The sequence below is a fragment of the Chlorocebus sabaeus genome, chromosome 13, assembly GCF_047675955.1.
Source record: "Chlorocebus sabaeus isolate Y175 chromosome 13, mChlSab1.0.hap1, whole genome shotgun sequence".
NCBI classification, from domain to species: domain Eukaryota; kingdom Metazoa; phylum Chordata; class Mammalia; order Primates; family Cercopithecidae; genus Chlorocebus; species Chlorocebus sabaeus.
In genome coordinates this window covers 64,278,096-64,293,254 of record NC_132916.1, presented here as the reverse complement: position 1 = coordinate 64,293,254, position 15,159 = coordinate 64,278,096, and the positions used below count along the sequence as shown (strand labels likewise).

General features: G+C 38.0%; 1 long non-coding RNA gene across 2 annotated transcripts in view; it reads right to left on the bottom strand.

The window, feature by feature from the left end:
• Window positions 1–6,834, bottom strand: part of LOC103240275 (uncharacterized) — a 119,020-nt gene extending 112,186 nt beyond the window's left edge. For both annotated transcript variants that reach the window (XR_012095143.1, XR_499900.3), the window contains exon 1: window positions 6,270–6,834. This is a non-coding gene — a long non-coding RNA (uncharacterized lncRNA). The remainder of the gene's footprint in view (window positions 1–6,269) is intronic.
• Between the last annotated feature and the right edge of the window lie 8,325 nt (window positions 6,835–15,159).

Genomic DNA, 15,159 nt, shown 5'->3' with positions numbered 1-15,159 from the left:
CTTATAATCCTGAATTTTTCCTCACTAATAGGCCAAGGATTCTTGACTTTGAGAGGCCAGTCTGCAGCAGAAATGGTGCCAGCCCGTGGGCACTCTGCGTTCATTCACCCCTTACTACAGGAGGGTCTCTCAGAATCACCAACATTGATGACAGGCAAATGTCACGACCACACAGTGGTGGTCTAAGAAAAAACATGGGATAAGGCAAGTTTTTGTGAAGAAAACGGAATAAATAAGTTGTTTTAGTTCACTTAGCTAACTAAAGAAACTCTGACTCAATATTAAACTGCTATACTTTCAACATACCATTGAGAAAACCAAAGAAAATATTGCCTGGGGAGATACATGTTCAAACCTTCTCGTCTGCAGCTGCTATCAATTATTCTGCCCCAATGTGACCAGAAATCTCAGTTTTCAATAGAGAAATATGAGTTGTAAAAGAATCCTTATTGGCCACCCCTACATTCCCCTCCCCACCCCCACCTCTTGATTCTGTTTTGCTTTTCAAACCTTTGAGTGTCCACGTACTTTGTATCCTAGCCCACTGGGAAGTTAGAAAAGCAAACTTAGTTTTAGGGCACAGGAGAGGTTTTGTGGCTTTCAGAGATTCTCCGTTGGATTACAAAAGCTCATAAAAGGGTACCTTCACCCTAAATGTTATATAAACAGAGTTCTGACGGTGTGTGTGATTTACACTCTTACTGAAGATCTTGAATCTTCTTTTTCTCCATGCCGGAAGATAAGTGAAGGACAAAAAAGCTATTTAGAACAGTTAACCTGATCATTTTTTAAAAGATGTGTGCAAATCATTGAGGCTGGGATCCCGTTTGTCAACCAAATTGTCAGGAAATAATTTATTACTGACAAGAACAAAGTGTGCAGCTGGATACCCCAAACAACGGCATGCTAAATGAGCCAGAGACTTGTTATAAATATCTTCCCCAGGACTGCATTTCCTATAGTCTAAAATTATTCTAGAAGCAGCATGGTATAATGGAAAAAAGAATAGTCCTGGGCCTCGGGATGTTGGGGTTTTCTCTTAGCTGTTCCAACAACTAGCTTTGTTACCAAGTTATTCCACGTCCTGCTTTTTGTAAAATAAAATAAAATGATGAATGTGTATACTCGATGATCTCTGAATTTCCTTCAAGCTCTAAAATTCTATATTGACAACATTGATATTTTACACAGGGAATGTTGCCATTCAAATGCTATACAAATTAATCTATGCTCACACAAAAGATAGGGAAACAGAAATTTTTTAAAGAAGCAAATAAAGGGCTGTTGTAAAGTAGCGTTTTTAATTTCTGCATGCATTATATAATCAGGAAATTATTCTTTTGGTGCAGATAGTACGGTAAATTCAAGAAGTGAAAAGAAGTTAATAACAAGAAGAGACAAAATAATTAGGAATTAAGACTTCACTTTGACCGAGAGCAGTGGCTCACGTCTGTAATCCCAGCACTTTGGGAAGCTGAGGCGGGCGGATCACCTGAGGTCAAGAGTTCGAGAACAGCCTGACCAACATGGAGAAACCCTGTCTCTAATTAAAAAATACAAAAATTAGCTGGGCATGGCGGCACATGCCTGTAATCCCAGCTACTTGGGAGGCTGAGGCAGGAGAATCGCTTGAACCCAGGAAGCAGAGGTTGTGGTGAGACAAGCTCATGCCATTGTATTCCAGCCTGGGCAATAAGAGCGAAATTCCATCTCAAAAAAAAAAAAAAAAAAAGGACTTCACTTTACAAAACAGATTCTTAAAAATGAAATAGTAATAAACTAAATCTCTCTTCCTTAAATCTCCCAGCCTTTTGCTTTTATTATATTTCTCCTTGTTTCACAGTTTTCTGTGTCTCTGTCTTCTCTTCTAGAACATAAGCTGCTGTATGGCAGAAGACCTACTTTATTCATGTTCAGCCCTTCACAGTGCTTTGCCTAGAAAGGCACTCAATAAATATGTATTAAATTAAATTATGTTTTTAATATATTGGATGAACATGGTAAATACTTAGCTGAAGTAATCAATCCAACTCAATTTAGCTTTTTGTAAATTCGAATTTTAGATAAATCCCTAAATTCCCTTCCCTTATAAATGACATGGAGGATTATGGTGTCATGTAGAATCTGTGAAAAATCTAACCAGTAAGAAAAGAGTGTTCTTATCTTGAAAGAAAGAAAACTATCAAATTGTAAGTATGTAGTTTTATTCTGATCTATTAGAATTTCTCTCTCACTCATTCATTTATTTATTCATTCATCATATATTTAATAGGTATCAGATATGCCCTACCTTTGTTTATACCAGTATAAATAAGATACAGTTCTTTCTCTCAAGGGTAGAGTATTTATGGTCTACAGAGAAAAAGCGTCAATTACAGTACAGTGGGATAATTGTGGTGATACTGATATGCATACAATGCATCGTAGCACGTAACAAGGACACCTCAATAAATGTTGAGGATCATTGGAAGCTTCTCAGAAGAGGAGTTGGCTAAGCTGAATAGCACAGGCCAAATTTAGGTCAGTCAGGGCAAGGGCCTAAAACCTGTAGAAAAAGCCATTGGAATTTTACATTTATTTAAGAAACTTTATATATCACTTATAATATGCCAGGCATTCTTCTACTTAAAAATAGTAACTCTTCTAATACAAGAATCATAAGAGGAAATGATTACTATTCCCATTTTACAGATTAGGAATCCTAGGCACAGAGAGGATAAGTAACTTCAAAGATCAAATAGCTAACAGGTGGCAGTACTGGGATTTGAACCCAGACATTCTCAGGTAAGAGTTTATGCTCTTAGCATTCCTGATGATATGCTGCTGCTCTAAGGCCAGAGGCTAGAGAGCCTGGCTCCTCTCCCCTCACCTCTTCCCCATTTATTCCCTATCTCAGCATTCTATGTGTTTGATTTTGCAACACTTTGCTTATCTGCGTCCTTGCATGCTATCTCATACTGTCTGTCTTCCTTATTACATTCCAAGCATTGCACGAACAAGGACTCTGAGAACTCATTGAGGGGTTTTAAGCAGGAGAGTCATGCAGTCATATTTGTACTCTAGAAAGAGCACTCTGAAGTAAAGGAAAACGATGTCATTTTCAGTATAATATCTATGATTTATCTGATATTAAACAGGAGGTTTCAGCCCCAGCACATGCCAGAGTGTGTAGATAGACCAAGAAGCAAAAATGTTTCATAGTGAGTGACTGAGGTCTTTTAGATGATACTTAAATGTCTCAACCACATCAAAGGTATAAAAGGGCCTATCATTGGAGATTAGAAGATAATTTTTGGAAAGAAGAGGATTTATCTCAAGAGGCCTTTGCTCTGAGTCACAATCACCCTATCTCGGCTCCAAGGGAGTGGGAGACACCCCTAACCTCCAGCCCATAAACTCAAGGAAGAATTTTCTGGAGAGAGCAATAGCAGGTGCTGGACCCTCAACTCATGCCTGTGAATAACAGCTTCAATAGGACTACTCCAAGAACTTAGTGTTTGTCCTCTGCAGTTTAGGTTGGTGTCTGAGTCCCACCTGAAAACCTACAAGGCACGAGATAGGCTGATTAACTTTTCTGACAGGATGCAAAGAAAAGAGGCTGTGCTGAGAAGGGGTGGCAGGTTTGGAGTCCCTGGAATCCAGAATGTGTGAGTGTGGAGCAAGGACCTGGATGAGGCTGTGCATGAGATGCGCACACAGAGCTGAGCCAGCCAAGGCTGCCCTAGTTCTTTCTAAGAGGAATGCCCAGGAATCACTCACACCTTGACAGAAGCCCAAGGTTTTGCTGACTGCACAGGGCCTAAGGAATCAGCCCAAGCAGGAAAGCACAGGTGATAGACCCTCGCTGATCTGGGGGCAGACAGGAGGAGGGGGTTTCCGAGAATGAAAGCATCCGTGGTAGAATGAGCCTGCTTCACCCACCTGCCAAGTCCAGAGAGAAAGTGATGCCAGCCACCAGGTGAGTGCCAGGCAAGTGAGAACTCCCCCGCCACCCTTACAGATTCGAATGTGACAATGTCTTGAGACTTAAAGTAATACCTTTACTTCTTCTTTATGATCTGAATGTGACCAGAGAATTTCATGGAGACTACCATTCATTACAAAGGGAAGAGCTTCCCCAACCGAATCCATTTAAAGGGATAGTGAGGGACAAAAATAAAGATGCCCTATGATTACATTAGTTAATCATACTAGAGATACACCCAAGGTATCCTGCCCCAACCCTGTCAAAAGCCAAAGCCACGACCTATAATATAAGAGCTTCAGAAGCTCCAGTCACCCCTCAAATTGCCCAGAAATCCCAGGTGTCACTCTAAGGTATTCGTAAAGCATTTTAAGTTGGCGGGTTTCCTACAGCAAATTGCCCCATTCAACCAGGGGCCTTGAAGCCTCAGCGTTCTCTCCTAGTCTCAGCCTGAGGGCCTGACACAGCAGCCTTCTCCAAGAGGTTACTAGAAGGACTGAGGGCATTCACACCACTTTCTGGCCCATGCACAAGGAACAGGACTTAAGCCACACATTGCTGGACCTGCAAACCCATGCCAGGCCTGCCTGCATCTTCAGCCTCACCTCTTGCCACGCTGTTTCCAACTTTGTTCCCACAATACAACTACTAATGTTATTCACAGTTGCTTCAACAATGGAGAATTTTAGCTCCTTTACTCTTGATCCTCCTGTACCCTTGGCCATTTGCATTGCTGCTCCTATATCTAGAACCCTCTCTGCTCCAACCTGCCTTTTATCTGGAAGTGAGTGTGCGATTATGAGCATGATTCCTGCAAAACAGGCTGGCTCCGAATCAGACTTCCTCTATTAAGTATTTTTCTGACCTTAGGTGAGAGACTTAATCTTGGTAACCTCAACTTCCTTATCTGTACAATGAGGATAGTAATATTATTTATCCCATTAGGTTGTGGTGAGGATTCAATGACATGAACAAAAATTATTTAGCCTATGGCCTGGCATGTTGAAGTACTCAATAAACATTTCTTGAACAAATTAAATAACTGGGCAAGTGGGCCCTGGTCTATCCGGTTTCCTCACAATGGAAAACTATTCCCTCTACCATCTGCCTGGAAAATTCCTACTGACCTGCAAAACCTGAACCAAGTGACTGGGTTCATTATTGAAAATGCGTAAACTTATTATACTGACATCTTGATTTCCAAGATGCATTAAGTGAGAAAACTGCAAATTGGCACTTCTGTGAAAGAAAATTATTACAGTAACTTTTGTGTAGAAAGAAGGGGAAATAACATGAAATAAGTATGTGTGTGCATTTATTGTTTAAGACTGTAATTCAGTGTGAACCAAACCAGTAGGTGACTCAGTTAAATTTATTTAAAAAACCATTTTACCAGAAAGAGAGGAGGAGAAAGACAGGGAAAACAGAATTTGCTCTGCGCCAAGCACCAAATTAAACACTTCATATCCATGAACTATTGTGATCCTCACAGTCCTGCAAGGCAGTTACCATTTTGCAAATGAGAAAACTGGAGGTCAAGGGTCAAGCAGCTAGTAAGTATAGAGCTGGAATTCAAACTCCCCTAGGAGTTGCAAGCCTTTCATCCTTTCAGTCACACAGTGTGGCCTCTGTATAGTGCCAAGTTTGGTGCTTGACACAGAATGGATATGCCCGACTTCTACTTCATCATTATACTTATTGATAAAAACATTCAACAGTATCACCCAGTACAGAGTCTTGTTGCAAACCAATAGAGACCCGCTGAAACCGGACACAAATTGTTTTATGGTGGTTCTTGGATACAGGTCTTCAGCCAGGTATGAATTCACATAAACTCACCATATTTTATTTCCATGTATTTCTATATGTATAACCCAACACTCCATTAAATTCTGCACTGAAGGCTATAAAAATGCAATGAATCTATTTTGGCATGAATTGTTTTAATAAGTCAATGCTGATTTCTAATTATTACTACTTTCTATGTTCAATACTCACAGTCATGAAAACAAGCTGATAAGTTTAGTATAATTTTCTTAAAAGTTTTTAGAAAATTGTCTTAAGGTCACTAGCTTCTTTTTATTTCCCACAGTCTACTTAAAAAAAAAAAAAAAACTGTAACAACACTAACTTATATCTATTTTTCTAGGGCAAGGGGGAGACGTTTGCCATTTTCCATAGCTTTCCTTATTTTGGAGAACAAAACAGATTTTGCAAACCAAATATACAAAATTTCTATGCTATAAAAATGAAATTTTCTGTTTAGATACTTAACACGAGTTAAAGAAAATGAATGTTTTCCTACCATCACGTTACCAATCTTGGGCTTCAGTCCCATCATACTGGTGATGTTTGTCTGCTCCTTTCAAATGTGAAGATCTTGGATAGAGAAGATATAAATACAGTCAATAATTATACATTCTCTGTGATATATTTTTAAGGTAACACCATCTGTGCCAGGACCAGGTCTCCATTACTCTACTTTTTCTGAATATTGCTTTTAAAATCATTTTTGTGTTAATCAGTATTTTTCACAAGCCTCAGATCATTTCTAGCTTTATACTTGTTAAGAGCTTTGAGGTACTTTTGTTGTCATTGTTATTGGTCTGTGATAATGTGTCCCTCCTCCCGTCTTATTTATACACCCTTTTGAACTCTGGCATCAAGGACGAGTGAAGTCATACAAGTGAAAATATTTCTGTAAGCCAATGTTATTAGAGCCTTAAATTTAAGTGACATGGTCCGATTGGTGGAAGAACTTAGGGTTTGAAAATGTTATAAAACATCGTAACATTAGCACATCCTTCTCTGCTTCCCTTTCTCCTGTTTTTCATTCCCTGTAATTCATGAATGATGACATTAATAATTAATCTTCTAAACAGAGCCTATCAACAGAAATATTACAGTGGGAAGAGGGTATCTCTGTTTCTATAACCTAGACACTCACTCATCAGATGCTTGTAGACAGGGTCACTTTTATAATTGTCAGCTGGGAAGTCGGCATGCCTTTTTCAGAGGTGGACTAATTTGTTTTGAAAACCAGATTTTGGAAGAGTCAAACTATAGGGCAGAAGTGAATCATTTGCAGGGCTGGGAAGATTATTTGCTCCCCTGGAACCACTTTTATTTGCTTGTCCTACATCTTCTTGAGTGTCATATGGGATTCAGTTCATCATTCTTCTCTTGTGAAGAATCTATGTTGAAATTTCAGTATAAAGGGAGATCAGTAGGAATTCAGTTGCTTTAAACCCAGAAAGCCATTGATTTGCTTATTTAATCTTGTTCAGATCAGTGTTTTTTTGGAAACAAAACTAATAGTAAAAAGAGTTTCAAGAGGATATTTTTCCTAGACCAGATTTAAATGAAAAAAAAACTATTTTTTATTATTCTTAAGAGACAATCCTCTTTGCTATATTGCATCCAAGAAGCCACAATTTCTTCCTCGGCTAAGACATCATCATATCTGCTTTGACTTGTCTTACAACAAAGTAAGTATTTGCAAAAGGATTAAGAGTATTCAAGATATTGTAAGAAGCGTGAGCAGCTCTCCTATCATGGGCATTGACTTTAACACCCAGTTCCCTGGACTGTGCTATTATAAGTGGTGCCTTTTTCAAAGCCCTTTTCCATATCCATGCACACGTGGAGAGGGAGTTAGGGTCTACTGTCATTTCCATTTCCTGCTGCCTGTGAAGCCTCTCTTTCTATCCTTTAGTCTCAGATTAAAATAGAAGACTCCCAAGCAGTAAAAAAGCTCATTAGCAGAAAAAATTTATATTTCCAAGACAGAATCTGTTTATTTCATGAGAGAAGAAATTGATGGTAGTTAATGTCTAATGGAGAAAATTGTCCTTTGGACTGGACTACATCAGGACTACTATAGGAATGAATCATACATTGGACTCCGATTTTTTTATATCTGCATACCTTTACAATGTGTTGCCTTTTCCTGACTAAGCAGATTGCTCAATGTTAACAATGTGAAGGAATGAAAAACAGAAATCTATCCAAGGACAGCAAGTGCCTTGTAGCAAGTTTGTATTACCAATGCCCAACAATGGGTACTGCCTGGCTAGCACATAGTATATTTGTAAAATTAATTCCCTTTTTGATTTATTTTGTTTCTTCAGACAAGAAATAAGGGGGCATTGACAAGACCTCTTGAAAAGTAAGGCACCAAGAAAATAAGAACACCTTCTGCCACTTAAACTCAAAAATAAGCAAAATAGGCCAAAACAAACAAACTTGAATTCCCCAGTGGCTCACAGCCTTGCAAATCTAGTGCTAGCTCTCTCACACGTTATATAATTTTAAAGAATTTGTGTAACTTCCTCGAGACTTTCTTTTTCCATGTATAAAATTAAAAGGTTAATCTAAAATATCTTAAAGCTCCTTCTCAGTCCAAGCATACCATGTATCCAAAGCAACTCCCATAAATATCTTGAAAAGTATTGTCCAAGCGTAATTTTTATGGGAACTCTCTCCCTTTGAAGAGAATACATGTAGGAGGCCAACAATTTCAGGGTATCATACATTTCAGGATACTATACTTCCCACCTCATGGGCTCAATAATCTTTTCTACTATTCCATTTATATGCCTGTCCTCCCCTTCTTAGCATTTGGTTCTTTTTATGAATCAATTAAAGAGTTCAGAGGGGTAAAGTGACCTGTCCAAAGTCACACAAAGTACCTAGGGATGAGGTCTAGATTTTTGTTTTGTTTTCTTTCCCAAGTTTCTCTTTGTGTTAAATGTGACCTTATTAAATGGTGTCATATTTATCACCATGACAAGACTTTTTGGGTTCCTGCTGGGCACACAGTAAGTTACCAGACCCCATGGGAATTTATGTGGCTCACAAAAGGCATGACTCCCACACATGAGCTTTCAATCTAAAATAATCCCATCTGTTTGACCTTTTGAGTACAGTATGTAAACATCTCTTTGTCCTTCACTAAGTAAATAATACCACTATCATTCAATTTAGATAGTCTTTACAGATGAAGAAACAGAGATTCAAAAGAAGTTAATTAATTTCTCCAAGACCATATGTCTAGAAATTACAAAGACTAGCACTAGACTGCAAGGTCTTCTTTCTTTTTGTTCAATTGATTTTGACCTAAACCATTTTACTTCTGAGCTGCATGGTATAGGGGAAAAAAAATCAAAATCCTGTACAACTCAAAACCTTTTCTCTTATACATTAAAAATAGACTTCCCAAGTCTCAGAGATCATAGCAGAGCCATTTTAAATCTAGCACAGTGAGTATCACAATCTCTCCTGGATGAAACAAGCAGTGGACTTCTATCATTAACTGAGCATCTTCTAAGGTTAGGCAAAGAAAAAGCTAGGATTCCTGGGGATCATAAGACAGGGTAAGCCATGAGCCCCGCCCTCCATTTGGAGAGACAATGCAAATAGACTCTTAAAAAGACATCTTGTAGTGTAAGGTAGTAAGTGAATAGAAAGCGGTATTTCTCCAGATTCACTAATACTCATATTTATTAAGTATTTTCTATATGTAAGTTACTGAGTGTTACAATGACTGCTAAAATTCTTTTAACAGTGTTGAGTAATCCCTAAGAGAAAACTGAAGAAAGAACCAAACTGAGGCGAGTGGATCACTTGAGGTCAGGAGTTCAAGACCAGCCTGGCCAACATGGCGAAACTCTGTCTCTACTAAAAACAAAAAAATTAGCTGGGCGTGGTGGTGGGAGCCTGTAATCCCAGCTAGTCAGGAGGCTGAGGCAGTAGAATTGCTTGAGCCCAGGAGGTGGAGGCTGCAGTGAGCCGAGATCACACCACTGCACTACAGCCTGGGCAACAGAATGAGAGTCTGTCTCAAAAAAAAAAAAAAAAAAAATTCTTAACGAAGGAGCATTCTTGACAATGGAGTATTATACAGTGTTCCATGGGTCTGTGCATGCACGTGTGCATTTGTTCCCTCTTCTCACTATCGCTGCTGTTAATTAAATTAATTATCCTGTCAAGGATACCAATATAGTAGCAGAATTGCCCAAACAGTATCTCATTATAGATGAAAAGGACCTTATTAGATTCTGCTATGGTTTGAATGTGTCCTCCAAATTTTATCTATTGAAAACTTAAGCCTGAAATTTATTACGCTGATTGAAGGTGGAGACTTTGGGATGTATTTAGGACTAGATGAGGTCAACAGAGTGGGCCCCCCCATGATGGGACTGGTGGCTTTATAAGAAGAGAGACCTGAACTGACACACGCACTCTTGTTCTCTAGCCATATGATGCCTTTACACAGCAAGAAGACCCTCCCAAAATGTGGCCACCTGATCTTGGACTTTCTGGGCTCCAGAATCATGAGCTAAATAAACCTCTATTCTTTATAAATTACCCAGTCTGTGGTGTTCAGCTATAGCAACAGAAAATGGACTATGACAGATACTTAGTCCACATTTCTGCCTTTCCTTCATACAGAATTATTTCCCTAACATCCCTCACATAAGTGCTGAGCCTCTGTTTGCATATTTCTACTGGAAGGAGGTTATTCTTTCTTGAGCTACCACATTCCACTTGAGAAGCTAACTCTAACTACTAAAATATTTTTCCTTATGTATCAGTATTCTAAATTTTAGGACATGTGCCATGACAACCCTAGGATTCAGATGTGTCTCTCAAGCCAGTGGAAGTAGTAGAGTCAAGCTAATCCATGGAAGAGAGATTCAGGAAACAAAGGTTTGACTCAAAGACAATAAGATGGTGTCAGAGGGTGGGGCCTATTTGAATACACCACATTGTCAGTTTTTCATATATTCCTCCAGCCCCCAGGCACTCAATACTGAGTCCTTTGACACAAGATGTACACTGAAGAGAAGAAACAATAACACAAATCTGTACATAAGATGTTAGGATCACAGGTTAATCCTAATCTACTGTATACAGCTTATATTGGGGTTTAGACACAAGTCGACTACAGGCAGCATATCAGGGCTAGAATTCTTTTTTGAGCAGAAAGCAGGAGTAGCCTACAACTGGATTGGGAAAGAAGGAAGCACGTCATGAAGTGGCTCTAGGTTTTTAATCAATCAGTGGCCTCAACCAATGATATTGCCACAGTGAATCAGAACGAGAGAGAAGACACATGCTGGACAGAACGCAGAGAGTAGCTGAGAAGCCTCTTCCAAACATGAAACTTTGTCTGGAGGATTCTCAAAGCTATCTGAAATGAATCTGAGAAGATGAGACATTCTCAAGAGCAAGAGGGAGCTGAAGTAGGAAAATGTTTCACCACTGCATTCTAGCCAGGGCAACAGTGTGAGACCTTGTCTCTAAGAAAAAGGAAGGAAGGAAGGAAGGAAGGAAGGAAGGAAGGAAGGAAGGAAGGAAGGAAGGAAGGAAGGAAGGAAGGAAGGAAGGAAGGAAGGAAAGGGGGGGAGGGAAGAGTGAGTGAGAGAGAGAGAAGAAAAAAAAGAAAGAAAGAGAAAGAGAGAAAGAGAAAGAAAAGAAAGAAAGAAGGAAAGAAAGAAAGAAAGAAAGAAAGAAAGAAAGAAAGAAAGAAAGAAAGAAAGAAAGAAAGAAAGAAAGAAAGAAAGAAAGAAAGAAAGAAAGAAAAGAAAAGAAAAAGGAGGGGAGGGGAGAGGAGAAGAGAAGAGAAGAGAAGAGAAGAGAAAAGAAGAGAAGAGAAGAGAAGAGAAGAGAAGAGAAGAGAAGAGAAGAGAAGAGAAGAGAAGAGAAGAAGACATAAATATCAAATCAAAGACCACCTCCCTAAATTTTCCATACACTGAGCTGGGTGCTGTCTTTTAAAGAAAATAGTCTTTGTGGGCTGCTGCTTCTTCCCTAGAGTAGCTCCTCAGAAGTTGGAAAGCACGTATTAAGGATGCCCCTGAATCTTCATCTTGACCTCAAGTAGCCTAGTGTCCAATTTCCTCCCCAGCCTATTCTTCATCCTCTGGGAAGTCTGGTTTCTCAATGTTTCCAACACTGTAGATGTTCTTTGGCTTCTAGTAAAAATAATTCCTATACCATGGCACTCTCCTGAGATTTCAGGACTCCTACATACTGAAACCGCCCTCATTTTCCCAAGATTTGACAAGGAACATCATCTCATCATTACCCTGAAGAGCCCCTGAAGGGCGGGGGGCAAGGTACCCAAAAGCCCAATATGCCATGTGAATTAATGCTCTGGAGCCCAGCTTATTGCCATCCTAACGTAAATGTTATAATAAAATATTAAACTGTATATATAATTGATGCTTACTTTATAGTAATTCAGGGTCTAGGTTGTTTGAATAAAATTCATTATTTACAATTTTCTACTAGAATTGATTTCTTTGTTGATATCTCCCCTAATTGTTCAAACCGTATAACACACTTTCCTAGGCAGCATTTAAATAATTACAATATTCCTCTTGATTTAGAGTTAGCATCTAGGTTTCTGATAGACAGTGTTATAAATACTCTTTTTTGCATAATGAAAAATGTCTACATCTATGTTATTCAGAGATATTTATAGACAGATATATTTAGTCTAAGTCATGTTCTACCCATTATAGTAAGAACCTAAGTTCTAGTTCTTGCATATCTGATTCTACTACCAATTGTTCAGGGCTCCAGAAGACTATGGTCTATGTTTATAATAAAGGGCATATGAAAGTAGAGTACATTTTATCCATTAAATTTATCTAAGTTATCACAATTTAAAATATTAGCATAATTTACATTGAAAAGCAATATAAAGGTTGGAAAGTATACTCTCAGTGTCCCTGACTTTGTAGTGCAGGAGGGGGCAGGTAAATTGACATAACTTGGAAACTTTGCCAAGTCATTCACTCAGTGGAGGGAAAAACCCATGAGAGGATTCTCTTGGTTCCTCACTGCAGTAATATGTAAACCTCCTTGCAAAAGAAGACAAGCGAAGGAGGCCTATTTCTCTCCATTCAGGAGTATATGCAATTCCAAAATACAAAAAAGGAAATTCATACTTACTGATCTAAGTTCTTTTCTACCATTCACAAGCCATCTGAAGAGCTGAACTTTTTAGAACTGTTATTTACTTATGTCATAGATAATGTAATAATGAATAAAGACTAAGAATCATGCGATCTCACCCAAAAGAAACACGTGTTTTAGGCAAGACATTAAATTTTCTGGCCCTTGTTCAACTACAAGTCAACTGGGAGATTAGTCATTGTTAAAAAAAAAAAAAAAATGGAAAAATGTTTCTTAGTAATTTTGTATATTTGGGTATGGAGAAGATAAAATTATTAGTTTATTGTTTTGCTAATTAAAAGTTATAAAATAAAACCAAGTAATTTAAACATATGAAAGAGTATATTTAAGCCTTTTGATTTCTTTTCTCTGTATTTTTTTTTTATTTCTGATGAATAAAGCTACCCCTGAAGCATTAATCACATGTTACCCTTTATTTAATAAGTAAACTGAACCATGTGACATCTATTGCTGTCCTTTTTTAGTTTTTAAATATGCACTGTTAATTGGCTTTTTGCATTACAATTATTCATAACATCTTTAAGGGCAAATACCATTTCTCACACTACTTTCTATCTTTCCAGAACACCTAAAATACTATTTTCAAAAATTATTCATTTGCTTGGCCTGGCACAGGTCTGTGATCCCAGAACTTTGGGAGGCCAACGCGGGTGAATCACCTGAGGCCAGAAGTTTAAGATCAGCCTGGAAAACATGGTGAAACCCCATCTCTACTAAAAATACAAAAAATAAAAAAATAAAACTGGGCATGGTGACACATGCCTGTAATACCAACTACCTGGGAGGCTGAGGCATGAGAATCCTTTGAACCTGGGAGGCAGAGGTCGCAGTGAACCAAGATGATGCCACTGCACTCCAGCCTGGGCAACACAGCAAGATTCTGTCTCAAAAAGAACAAATCATTCATTCACTTATTCATTGAATAGTCTGTGTGTTCACCATGTGCCAGGAGCTGGGGATATAGTTCTTGCCCTCAGAAAGCTTGAAATAACTGACCTCTGAAACAGACAGAAGGGGCCCTAGCCCAGATCACCTGAAACAGGGGATAGGGGACACAGATGAAGGTCAAGGAAGTCTATGTAAAGGAGGTGATGCTGGTTTCTTTTCTGGAAAAACAAATAAGTAGGAATTCTCAATGGAAGGCAGGTGGGCAACTGGTTCACAGGGGGCTTTATACATAGTAAGCACTTGATAAATAATTATCTCCTTGTTCTGGAATAAGTGGTATTGACTTGAAATGAGTGACCTTTCAACCCTAAGAATCTTTAGGTCTCTGACTTTTTTAAGTCATTAAAGGCCTATTTATTAAGTCAATGCTTCAGGCTTTCTCGTCACCAAAGACCATGTTTCTTCACTAACAGAACAGAAAACAGGACTGCTTTTTATGAAAAGGAAAAAACACCCTCAGGCTTGATGTCCATATGTCCATTCTAAAAGTAATATACACTAATTTGGGCATTTTTGAAAAATGAAGAAAAAGGAAAGGAAAAAAAATCACACATCCCACTACTAATAATCATTGTTAATAAAAATGGTGCATTTCTTTCCAGTCTTTTTTTATTTTGCAAAGTTTTTGATTTATTATTTTTACATAGTTGCAATGGTATTAATTAACAGTGCATATTTTAAAAGTTAAACCCACAGTACTAGATGTCACACAGCACAATGTGCTGAATTGTTAATTAAATGGTAGCACATTATTACTTTAGGAATTGCTTCTTTCATGGGAAACCAAAAGTAAGCTTTTATATTAACATTATGACAAAGCATCATTATAAGTATCAGTTTTATTGGCCCCATATGCCATGGAGATTTCATAAGATGTACAAAATGTAATCAATCATTCTGTTGTTAGAAATATAGGTTATTTCCAGGATTTCAAGGTTCTAAGTAATTCTGCAATGGGCATGTTTATATACAATGATTTTTCCTCCTATATTTTGTATTCATTTTAGGATCAAGTCTTAGAATTAGAATGAACGTATCAAATGGTAGAATGTTTCAAAGGCTTGTAATACATATTGCCAAATTGCTTTTCAGAAAGAATATCAATTTTCACTTCTACCACCCATGATAGTTTTTTGACTGTTAACAGCAGTAAATATTGTCATTAAAATCTTTGTTGATTTGATAGTTTAAGAAAATTGTCCAAATTTGCATTTATTTGATTATTAGAGAAGTTAGATATTTTTCCCCTTTGTTACTTT